The sequence below is a fragment of the Danio rerio genome, chromosome 2, assembly GCF_049306965.1.
Source record: "Danio rerio strain Tuebingen ecotype United States chromosome 2, GRCz12tu, whole genome shotgun sequence".
Taxonomy (NCBI): domain Eukaryota; kingdom Metazoa; phylum Chordata; class Actinopteri; order Cypriniformes; family Danionidae; genus Danio; species Danio rerio.
The window spans coordinates 18,140,389-18,153,751 of record NC_133177.1 but is presented as its reverse complement, the minus strand read 5'-3'; the positions used below and the strand labels follow the sequence as shown (position 1 = coordinate 18,153,751).

The window sequence follows — 13,363 nt, the reverse complement described above, 5'->3', positions numbered from 1 at the left end:
TGTAACGTTCTTCAAAATATCTTGTTTTCAATAGCAAAATTTTTGTTTAGAAAAAGTTTTTTAAAAAGTGAGTAAATTTAAATTTTTGGATGAATTATCCCATTAAGTTGGTACTCTAACAATTTCCCATCTGTCTGTTCTTAATTCTCATTTGTGCTCATTTTTAAATATGCATATATTCAAATTTGGTACACTCAGATCAGAAACAAGACATAGGAAACAGTCACCTTTGGCATCTCTGACATCAAGCCTAGTGTGACACACATTTAAAACCACCATTTGAATATACATGAACAGAAATGAGATTTGAAAGGTGTACTGCACAAGCTGATTACGAATTAATAATGGCTTTTAATAAATCTCTGCCTTTCTCCTGCAGATCTATCATATGGTTTCAGAAGATTTAGAATACAGCATGTCTGTTTGCACCAAAGATAATAACTATAATTATGTGATAAAGCAACTGATTAAATCGTAAAAAAATAATAATAATAATAATAATGCACACCTGGGAAAATTAAAACATTCCAATTAACCATGGGGGATTTGTTAATGTCAACATTCATATTCACTAATTATTTCTCACTGCTTTTGATCTTCTCGGTAGGTTATGGTTAGGCTTAGGTTTATGTGTTGGGAAAGGGTCAAGACCATGTTTTTAAACACTAATGCTGTTCCAGGATTAACAAAAGATCTGTAATGAGCTAATTTAGCTGTGCATCTCCCTAAAATAATTACAGATTTAAGAACATGCATCGACATAATCAGGGCTTGACATTGACCTTTTTGATCACCAGCCAGTGTGGCTAGTAGCTTACCAACATCACTAGCCACTCAACAATTTCACTATAGCCGGAATTTTGTTGTAGGGAAAATATAATTTATATGCATAAATATGGAAAGTCCACATGCCTCCTCATTCATTTTACTTTTTGTATATGTTGTATATGAACTTGCTCAGTGAGCATGAGCACATGGGTCATTGTTTCATAGTGTTGTAATTACTTTTTATTTTACACAACTTTTTACAGCTCAAAGGATTTACCAAATTAATCTCTAACCACACTAAAAATAAAAAATATATATATATTTCTTAGCCACATATTTTAAATAATATGTCAAAACAAGCAAAATATTGCTGTATACTATACTTTTTATCTAACAAAAGATTAAAAAAAAAAAAAGACAGCTGATACCATTTAACTGCACATAAATGGGAAGTTAATATCCACCGGTCCTGCTTACAAGAAGACCAATCTGGAGCTCTTCAGAGCAGCAAGACAGTGGGTGCATGAACATTACTTTTTGTCTATTTGAAAGAGAACCGATCACATCACTTGCGTTTTCACGCATGGTTGCTTCAAGCAAGGAAACGGGAGCGCGCATGTGTTTTAAACAGTCGAGCGTACGTGTTTTAAACGCATGCATCACATCAGCTGTTGGCGGGAGTGATCATCCTCTCATTACGTATTCAAGCGGCTTATTTTTATTATAATTCGAACAAAATTATATTTGTTAGTCATGCTGCTGCTCGATTCTAAGATCACATTTGCACGAATATTGGGCCATCCTTATTGTCGAACCCTGCTTTTAAGAAAACTACAATTAAAAAATTATTTTCAACCAGCCAAAGTGGCTAGTGAAGGTGTCTGTCTAACCTGAAATCTACCCGCATTTGGCGGGTTGTCATTTAACAGCCCTGTGGAATAAAATTTTAAAAATTGTTCTAAATCTGTACCAATGAAGCAGCAAAGGTTTGTCAGTGGTGGAGAGCACAGCTGATTGTTGCTTAGCCACAATAGACACAACAGGAGTGTAATCTCAAAAGCGCATTGAAGTGAAATTTAATATATTAAACTCAGGATTGACAAGTGCTGTTGCCTCACAACAAGAATTACAATGGCTCTGGCTCCTTGCTGGACCATCTGGTATTTCTGTGCGTAGCTGGCATGTTCTCCCCGTGTCCGCGTCGGTTACCCCCCGGTTTGTCTTGGGTTTTCTCCCAAGACAAAATGAACCTAAGTCTCTTTTACTAGATGTCTCGCTCTCAGAAAGTTTACCTTAGCCTCAACTGCGGGGGAGTTTTGATAGGGGAGTATTGATATCGCCCTGCAAAGGGAGGGAGCCCTGGACTCAAGGATCCCTTGAGGTCAGGTAGGGCTGGGCGATTTGGCAAAAAAAAAAATCTAGGTTTTTTTTATAAAGTTTGACAAATTCACAAATTTTTTTTTTAATTTATTTTTTTATTTTTTTATTGTGTTACTAGTCTTCTCATAACATTACAACAACATGACTGAAGTAACATTCTCTTTAAAAGTAACTTAAAAAACCATCTGGTTAAGGAACATCATATTTTTAATGGCCATGTCATACAAAAATCGGTCAAGGTGTAAATAAATGTAAAACAAATTCACAAAGTAAATAGCGTAGCTGAAGATTTGAATAAGAAATATTTGTGCAAATATTGCAGTTGCAGGAATACAGAGGTATTTTTTGCAAGTTTTGCTGAGCCTAGGAAAGATTGGCTGTCAGCTCGGCTTTGACTTTAACTTCTGATTAAATGACAGGTTGTAAAGCTGCTTCCTTTTTCTTGAAAAGATTTCTAGAAAAGGACTGAACATGGAAACTGTAAAGCCTAATTTAACCCAATGTGTGAAGTTGTGGACGTATAGCAGGAGCAAATACAAGTACCAGATGTGTGTCCAATATAAATTAATATATTTAATCTAGCCTTATTTTTCTTTTTTCCCCCTTTTAAGTGTGAACTCTTGAAATTGTTTTCCATGTGGTCTTATTTTTGATAAAATATATCGATAAATACTATGAAAGATCGCTTAAGTATCATTTGTTAGTATTTGCAGATGCTAAAACTTATCTTTATTATTTTTTGTGTGAATAAGCCATAATATGTTTCTTTTATGATGCTTGTTCATATGGTTTAATAGTGACTTTAAAGTTCTTAGTGACAACCTCACCGTATTGAAATGAGCAGTGTAAAACTATTGTTCTTCTAAACTTCTGTTTCTACATCAAAAAGGTGTGTACATTTTATAGAGAAGTCCTTTAGAGTAACATTTCCCTTTTTGTAGTGTATCGGTCACTATCAATCATTTAAAATCAATGGTAAAAGCACATGACGCATGAAAAAACAGGTCTCTAAATGCACTCCTCCATCGTATCCATCAAAATAAGGAATTCTTGACGATGGGATGTGATTGGTTGACTTGATTAGGTTGGTGCCCCCTTAAATTGGGGGACGAGCTATGATAGATGAGACAGAGCAGCCTGTAAATGTGCTTTGTCAATCATGCTGACGTCTAACAAGGAGCCAATTACCACGTTCAGCCTCTGGCACGGGGCAGGATGTGATTAATAAGACATTACTGTATAGCCGTCAGCATCATGGCTTTCATAAAAAATGTCAGTAATAGGACTGAAATAGTGGCTGCTCTAAAGCGCAAGAACGGGCGATAAGTTAAAGGCGGCAGTCATGGATAGAGGGTGTAGATAAGGTGCGGTCCGATATCACACAAGTGTTTTATCACACTCCTAATCCAGATAAAGCTTCAGACTCCCAGTCCCGTGATTGGGTTACAGTGGAGATGGGAGAAATTTTTTTCCATGCACTTAACACTAGGAATTTGAGAAGTGTGAGCTTATCAGGCTTGCATTAGAGAGGAAACTAATACATCGGAGGGAGATAACAGAGGAATGAGAGCTTCCTGGAATTTTCTAGAGATGAATGGAGAGTGTGGAAGCGCCAGCTCATCACAAATAAATTGAGGGTTTTTCCAAAATTGGTCAGGAGTGGTTTTCTAGCCACTGAAGTTTGAGATGCATTCACAAAAACACCTAATCAACATGGTTTATACTGATACTGTATGTTGGATTATGTTAATTTTAGATGTAGATAATAATATATCATATTATTATACCAGATCTTTAATCTTGAAGGAATAGTTCACCTTAGAAGTATCCTTCGTAATTTTTAATTCTTATAATAATTTAATTAATTTAATTTAATTTAATTTAATTTAATTTAATTTAATTTAATTTAATTTAATTTAATTTAATTTAATTTAATTTAATTTGGGTGGTTCGTTCCGCTGTGGTGACCCCTGATTAATAAAGGGACTAAGTTGGAAAGAAAATGAATGAATGAATGAATGAATGAATGAATGAATGAATGAATGAATGAATGAATGAATTTTATTTAATTTATTCATTTTCTTTTTAGCTTTTAATAATCTGGGGTCACCACAGTGGAATGAACCGCCAACTTATCCAGCATGTTTTTACGCAGCAGATGCTCTTCCGGCCACAACCAATCACTGGGAAACAACCACACACACTCATTCACACACATACACTACAGACAATTTAGCTTACCCAATTTACCTGTACCACATGTCTTTGGACTTGAGGGGGAAAACGGAGCACCCGGAGGAAACCCACATGAGCACAGAGAGAACATGCAAACTCCACAAAGAAATGCCAACTGACCCAGCCAAGGCTCAAACCAGCAACCTTCTTGCTGTGAGGCGATTGTGCTACCCACTGTGCCACTGTGAATTTAATTTAATTTAATTTAATTATTGAAAAAGTTTTAAAAGTTGACATTTTGATTTAATTAGTTTTTTATATATTTGGTTTTAATAACAAATCAATTTTTATCAATTAACAACATTTTTACTACATATTATTTTAAGTTAGCATTTCTTTTATTTGAAGTGACAAGGTATTTTACTTTTACAGTCTTCATTTTAGTTTCATTTATTTTATTGAATGAGATTTTAGTAAATGTTTAATAAAACAAATGGCAAAATGGCAAATAAAAAAAGTTTTTAAAAAATGTAGATTTTTTTTATTGTAGTAACATAACGTATATTACTCATTTCAAGTAACAAAAACTAGAACTTACATTTTCATTCATTCATTTCCCCTTTGGCTTATTTGCTATTTAAGGGGTTTCCACAGCGGAATGAACCACCAAGTGTTTCAGTATTTTACAAGGCAGATGCCCTTCCAGCTGCAACCCAGTATTGGGAAACACCCATACACATTCTTATTCTCTCTCTCTCTCTCACACAAACACAAACACACACACACACACACACACACGGACAATTTAGTTTATTTAATTCACCTATAGCTCATGTCTTTGGACTGTGAGGTAAACCTGAGCACCCGCAGGAAACCCACGTGAATTTGGGGAGAACACGCAAACTCCACACAGAAATGTCAACTGGCCCAGCCAGGACTCGAACCAGCGACCTTCTTGCTGTGAGTCAGCAGTGCTCAATACTTGCAATCTCCTATGAAACATTAAATGAGAAATCGCAAGCTCCCTTGAATTAAAGATGTGAAAAACTATGGACATTTCACATAATGTATAAATGAAAAAAGTGACTCTGTAAACATGTTAGCAAAGCGTACAATGCATTGCTTTAAATACATTTCATTGCTCGTTTCAGATGAAAAATCCACTAGAGGGCACTGTGTACATTTTTGCATTTCTGAAATACGCTACTTAGGGTATGTTTTTGGTATGTTTGTTTGTATGTTTGCCCATATGGTGAGACAAATGTATTTGATTACAAATAATAGACAGTACAAAAAATACTTTATTTGTAAATAATATGTCCATAATATCATTAGTGTAAAAAGTCACAAATGCTGTTGGAGTTATACAGCCTTGTAGCATTAATTTTACCCAACAACTGAGGCTAAATGTATTTTTATAAGTACATTTTTATGGTGTCACAAAAATCTCACTACCGACTCATCACAAATTGATGCTCTGACCCCTTTAACAACCACTCTTTGATGATTAGGATAGCCCTACACAGTTGTTCTGGGTCCTTAAGAAACATTTGGCGATGAATATATTTACTGACACTAAAGGCATCTGCATGTTTATCGCTGTGATTAAATATCATTTTTGGTAATATTTTTTTGGTGAGTTTTTCTAAAGTAAACAACCAAAACTATTTTACTTTCGTTCCACTGTGAACATATTTACAAGCATGTTTCCCAGCTTCTAGCATTAACCAAACTATTTGGCAATGTAAAACATGTAGCTGACAGATATAAATACAGTTCCAGTTTATTCCAGGTTTTCCAAGTGAGCTTCAGTTGTCTAATGCTATTGGCTCACTCTGTGTCCCATGACCAGACACGCCACGTTAATAGGCAGCAGCATCTTTTTGAATTGGAAGGTACGTGCGAGCGGGAGCCAGATCATTTTCAACTTCTGAATCACTTCGTTCTTCACATAAATACCTATCATGGCTTTACAGGACTTGGAATGCAACTTAACTTGATTATATTGAATAAATACATGTGACTACTTTTATGTGCCTGTAGCTTATTTATGTTGTTCAGAAGTTGGTAGGTTTAGGGTTAGGTATGGGGTAGGTCTAAAATATTTCTGAAAATATTCATTTATTTCAAATGATTTGTATCTTGCAAATACACACAACGCATAATGAGAAATACCAAAAGCATCGAAGGATCAAGCACATCAAAAAAAAAAAAAAAAAAAAACGATGCCAAAACGGTACCTGGGGCGGCATCTGAGTGAGAATGTGTTGCTGAAGCGCATATTTCTATTAACACTGTTTTCATAATCAAGTGTATATTTATTTTGTGATTTTTTTGTGAGCCTTGAAAGATTCAAAATCCCATTAATTAAACTTTAATAAAAACAGGGACTTCAAAACTTCTGAAAAAGACAAAATGGAGGTTTGAAATGATAAATATAAACATCCATTTTAGAGTGAGCTGGTCCTTTAAGAGGTATAATTTCCATTTAAAAAATTCTCATATTTATCTTCTGAGCGGAACGCACATTTTTATAAGTGTGGATTCCAACAGCAAGAAAATAAGACATTTCGCTATGAAAAAAAGGGACCATGAATGTTTTACAAGTGTCCTATATGTCTTGGAATGAAAGAAAAACAGCAGTGATAGTTTTTTCATCTCTCCGTTTTTCTTTTTTTCTTCTTGGAATCTCTGAAAACACCCTCCTGTGTTCACTTGTATTTTACTCTCCAGGTAACTGAAGCATACCAAAGTGTTTTTAAGTCATGGGACACTCACAGCACACGGCTCACATTGGTTATAGCCTCTCGGGTACACGGTGAAACCTCTGTGGACACTTCTATTCATTCAGTGGTCTTTTCACTAACTTTGCTATTCCTCAGCCTGTCAATACTAACTGACATTCCTTGATCATCCCTGCTTTTTCCTTGAACCCCCTCCTCTTCCTCTCAAACACACACTACCATATGTCTAACATGGCAGACTTGTGCACAAAGGCTCTGGAGCTGTTCAGGTGCTGAAACTGAATCAAGTCCTAATAGCTTAGCACCCTGGAATCTTTTTTAAGGTTGTGAAGCTTTGTTTTCTGTCAGTTTCTGAACTGACAGATTAGCATCTGCTATGGTGTTAATGATGTCAGTAAGAAAACGAAGCATTGCACATATCTACACTTATAAAAATAAAGTAGTTCCAAAAGGCAGTTTTCACAGTCATGCCAATGAATAATTATTTCGGGTTCTATCAGCCAAAATTACGTAAAAGAACTGTTTTAAGAGCATTTTAAAGTATTTTATCCACTAAAACAAATAGAATGATTACATGGTTCCAAAAGAGAGTCTTTAAAAGGGCTTGGGATGTTCTTCTAAACATGTGAGACTAAATCAATCTTACCATGACTAATGGCAATTCAGCCTGCTGCTTGCTTCCCATCAGACCTTATTCATCATATTCCAAAAAAAAAAAAAAAAATAAAACATGCATAATTAAATGACGCTTTCCTGAAAGGTTTGCATGCTCTGACACACACACAGAGTGACATGTGGTCTGAAGTGCTACTCACATTCCCATGTACACACTGCTGAGATTAACACAGAGTCAAGTCTTTTCAGTTTAATCCACCGAAGTAACATCTCTGTGTTGAGCTTCAGTTAAGAGAAAAGCAACTGGCAATGAGCCAGTGATGCTTGTGAGATTCATCTACTGTTGGTTATGTTTAAGAGATTTGGTATAAAAATTGCATCGTTAAAATATGAATAGTCTCAATTTGATTTTAAAAATATTGCTTTGGAAGTGAGAGTAAAAGTTGTGCGTGAATTTATACTGCGTCATATGCTTTACGCATCTGTTTAATCACAAATCATTTAGTTTGGTTATAAAAATGTTCCATTTTTCAGGGTGTGGACAATGTTCACTCAAGAAAAAAAAAAAATGAACTGAACTGCAAAGATTAGTTCACCCTCACACATATCCTCAAGCTGATATATCGCAACACATATAATATCACACAGATATATGTCTTTCCATTAAACTTGATCCACTGAAATAACATATCTGTTCTGAGCTCCAGATGAAGTAACAAATACCATCAAAAGAACAATCTTTATGGTCTTTTAAGATTTTTGAAAACCATCTTACCATCAACCTGAACGTCCTTTATTTTTATTTTTTTATTTTTAGTTAGATGTTTTTAATTCTAACTATACCAAATCTTTACCCAAAATGTTAAATATTGATACAAAAAGCCATATAAAAAGTATACTTGGCTTTTTGAAATAAAGGTGACAATATTATGTTATAAAAATATTACAATTATGAAATATAGTTATTTAACTTTGTTTTTTACAAAACTAAAATAATGATATTATAATTATACCAAAAGAGGCTGCACAGTGGCACAGCACGTTCGCCTAATGGCCAGTTACTCTTATGATGATATATATCGTTATAAATATAACCTAACACACAATATGTTTTTGTTAGAATGAGTAAATATCTCATTTTAAGCATTTTAAGATTAATATCTTAGTATAAACCCTTAATAAAAAGGTTCTTCAGTTAACCAAATCAGTTCCTGGGTTCTTAAATGCACTTGGTTTTCTAACTAATTGGAGTATAGACAAGGGCAATTTTCCAAATTTCAAAGATTATACTGATATATCAAGTCACACCTTTTTCTGCTATATTCAAGACATAATTTCTAAGGTTGAATGAGGAAAATGTGCAACAGGCAAAGTGAGCGAGTATAAAAACCCTCGCTACTGACAGCACTAGACAAAACATTTTCATTTAGAGACAACAGTGTTGATCTTCAATATGTGAAGCAGTGTCGCACCTGGAACACCCGCGCGCATGAGGCGTGGAAAGGTAATGAAAGAATATGAGCTTGGTGTCAAGTTGAGGGTGATAAATTGAATGTGTGATATGCACTCCTTTATACGAAACCAACAAAAGATTAACTAATATGACTGTACGAATAGATTAACGGAAATATATGCAATTCGATCAAGTCATTTAGCCGTAATTAAATTGGAGGTGTCAGAAATAAAATAACTTATTTGAACAAAGAAAGGAAAAGACAAGAAAACACCTGAGCGATCATTCACACGAAAGCGCGACTCATAATAGGCAAGGCTACACAACTGTAAGTTTTTTTTTTTTACCTGCCTCAGTTGATTTCCTCTAGGGATGCTGAGAAAATACCTGTACATGGATGATGATAACACTCTTCAGCCTCATGCAGCATGCGAGGGACAAAATAAAATAACCCACCTTGTCAGTTTTGCAGACTGAAAGCATCCAGTGAATGAATCCTGATTAGATCATGTCCCAGAGATTTTACTCCACCAGCAACTGACTGAATGCAGCGCACAGGTTCTCCTAAACGTCTGTCAACTGCTTATCGGCCATCTGAACATACTTTACTGATAAGAACTCCAACCTCTGTCAATAAAAAGTCACTCAGCCCGCAATTTGCCAGTTATTACGACTAGACCTCCAGTCGGATTCAGTTGCAGTCAGCGCATAGCTATTCTGCCAGAGAGAGAACAACTAACCTGCTGAAAGCGATCATCTCCAAATGTAAGTTTGAGGGAATGAAGCGTATTCAAGCCGCGCACTTGAGCTCTCCGCTGGGTCCTAAAAAACCCTCAGCCGCGGGTACGTTTAGAGATCTGTTTAACAGGTTAACATGCCAGGTAGCAGCATATACAAGCTCAATACAGTATAACTAGACAACGCTTTTCTCGTTCTGAACGATCATTAAGTCATAGAATCTGCGTCGAAAAAATAAATCACAGATTAAGTTAAAAGTACATTTGTTAAATAGCAAATAAAAGCGCATAACATTAAATGATTACGAGCGTAATTTTCAAAAGCTCCATCCGTTAAACAAATTGTTGCTTATGCAAAGCACTTGAAAAAAAACTGATGATTACTGACCGTTTTGTTTTTGTTGACCTCTGTGGACTGTTGATGTGCAGCCTCTTTCCTCGCGAGTGTTTTCAGAAGAGTTCAGTTCGCGCGCATGTTGAATGAGCAGCAGTGACACACTAACACCCGCTGCATTTGTATGAACTCGAATGGCTTTTCTTTTTAGTATTAAAGTATATTTAATATACAGTATTTAGTATGTTTAGTAGCACATAACATTTAGTATTATATACATTTAAGTTTAAACGTTTACATTTATGACAAATTACTGTTATGAGACAATGTTGCAATTCTGCACTGATAAATGATAAACTTGTCATATTCTCCATCCTATCATACAGATATAGTTATGCTAAACAATATGATAATGCTCAAATTGAGTCAAGTCTTGTAAGGGTTTCCATGATTGTTTTGACAACCAAATACATGTCACCGATTTTTTTTCAGCTGCAATACATTTTTGCTGTGATTTATTTGTTTTATTTATTTATTTTTTATTGACAATGAGATCCTCTCTGCTATCTGACCCTGAGGTAAAACTCTCTGTAAAGACTCCTTCAATGAGTCCCAATGACTTGCAATGGGGTTTAAGGTCAGATGGAGAGCATTTCATGTGTGAAAATTAGGCCTTCACAGTTATTTTTTTTTCTTGGAAAGTACATTGAAGCATGTTGATAGACATTTTAAAATGTTAGTTTATTTCAATCCAAAAGATGGACAAAGGTTGGGTTAGTCCATATTTTATCCAAAATTGCGTTGAAACAGCCGAGCTTTTTTACAGTGCATAGTTAAATCATACAGTTTGACCTTAACTTCTTTCAGTATTTTTATTTATGTAACAAAATGCCACACACGCTAGCCTGGTTTCACATATTTGCACAATTTTTTTTTGATAAAAAACTTTTGCAAAACTGCTGTTGCATTACCTGATGTTATCTGATTAAATGCCATGTTACATAATTTACACATAAAAGTAATAAACTGCGATGATATATGTATATTGCAGTCACTGCATTGCAACTACCTTAACAACTTAGTACTTACATTAAATAAATAAATAAACAAGAATAAGTGGGTACACTCACAATTTCACTTATTGTGTTCATATTGTAATGCACTTCACATGTGGTGCTATTGAGGTAAGATTTGTGTACGGTTAAAGACATATTGTGTGGCATGGCTGGGTTTTAGGTTGGCTAAAGTAAGGGATGGGTCAACAGTGCAATTAAAAATGCAATTACAGATTTAATTGCTTGCAATTTAAATTATTTTTAGAAACAAAAGTAGAATGTAAAAACATGTATGTGCACAATTAATATTGCAGTGTACTAAATTATTGATTCAAATGCACTTAGTAATAATTTAGCTTATTATACAATGGGACCTATTTTTTATTATTGTTGTTTCACTATCTTATCTTTATTTACCAATGGAAAGTCACATTTTCAGCATTTTTATGCAATACTGCCAACCTTTCCTTTGTACTGTCTGGTGGTATTTTTTATTATGAGTTTCTCAAACGTGGCTAGGATGTATTTCTGCTATACAATTATGAGTGTTGGTTGACTATCTATTGTTACACCTAAAAGTCATGCACCAAATTTTTAATTAATTTTAGGTCGCAACATAATTAGTTTTGACTGCACAAGTTAGTTTTGATGACTTTGCATTAATCAATTAATTAATTAGCAAGGAAGCAAGTAGTTATGAGAAATGTGTCAAGGGAATGTGAGAAATTAATCAGATTTGTCATCATTATCTTAATAAAAGTGAGGGCCTATAGTCATTTTTTTTTATTTTAGTCTCAGATCCCCTCAGCCCCCCTCAATTGGAACACTTTTTTTTTTTTCAATGAGAACTGTGGCTGCAAGAACAGGCTCCAAATATGACAAAATTCTTAATAAAAGTCATGCAGTATTCCGAATCCTATCTGAAACTACATGATAGCTTTCAAATCTCTCACATTCAAAGTTACCTCAAATACTCGTGCCTATCATAAGCATGGCAGATTTGAATGTACTAGATTTCAAAGCTGTCACATGGCATCAGGAGACTTGGAATACAGTGACTGAATCATGTGGACTTTTATGCTTTGTCCATCTTTGTCCATGACAGGCCGAGTTCCTAATCACTTCTTTTGCACTGAAAATCAAAGAAATGCCCTTTTCTTAATGTATTTAATATTACATCCTGATTAGGCGTTGTGGTTAGCATTGCTAGAAAATGAAAAGTTTGCTTTTGATTACTTTTAAAATGTACATTTTCCTATGAGTTGGTGAGTGCACTCATTCTTCCGTTACTGGATTTTCATTGTCACCTAAATGCAAAAGAGTGTTAACCAAAACACTCTGGTTTAAAATATCTTCAACATGTCTTCTTTGTGTAACACAGATAATGAAAACTTAGGTACACACGAGGGAGGTGAAACAACAATTTAAAGTGTTTTTTTTTTTTTTTTTTTATATCCAGTTTATATTTTGACAGAACCAATAGTAAGGCTAAATAGGGCCCAGGTTGTCATTGTTCCACCCATACATGTAAACTATAATAAAAAAAGCCACCTACCAATCTCTGATCTTCCGTTGTCAGCTTGTGTTCTTCTGTAAAGCAAAAGGTAAATCCATCAATCCAATCCAATTGCATTTCTACTGTATAACCCCAATCCAAAATGGTTGGTCATCATGCCTATCCACCACATTTATTTACCACAACTGAGATACAGTTTCTACTGGGTGAACTGATTTTAAAAATCACTGCATCACCATCATCACAATGCAGTCAAAGACCCCCATTTAGCTTTAGCAGCATGTAATGCCACTCTGTGAGGATTATATAGAGATATTCTGTATGCATCATGTTATGTGATGTTGGTCACTGAGGTATGTGATAGAAACAAGCTACCATAATATCCACAATAGTATTTAACATCTAATTACTTTATACTCTTAAGCCCTGTTCACACTGTGGGATTATAGCCACATCTGAGACAAATTCCCACTTCCTGCTTTGCTGTTTGGACGTCGTTGCCTACTGCCACGCTCTTTGCACTTTTGCTTTATATATTTCATACTCTAATTTAACTTCAGCCTATCAGCACAGTGCTCAAACGACT

The 13,363-nt window shown here is 34.9% G+C and overlaps 1 protein-coding gene across 2 annotated transcripts in view; it reads right to left on the bottom strand.

Annotated features, from left to right (window-relative positions):
• ntng1b (netrin g1b) overlaps positions 1 to 10,402 on the bottom strand; it is a 167,463-nt gene extending 157,061 nt beyond the window's left edge. Inside the window, exon 1 of one of the 2 annotated variants that reach the window (XM_009298418.5) lies at positions 10,261 to 10,402. The gene's annotated coding sequence lies outside the window, so the exon portion shown is untranslated. Of the gene's footprint in view, positions 1 to 9,591; positions 9,903 to 10,260 lie in introns of those variants that run through there. The other variant, XM_682846.9, reaches the window with a different exon arrangement.
• Positions 10,403 to 13,363: the final 2,961 nt, after the last annotated feature.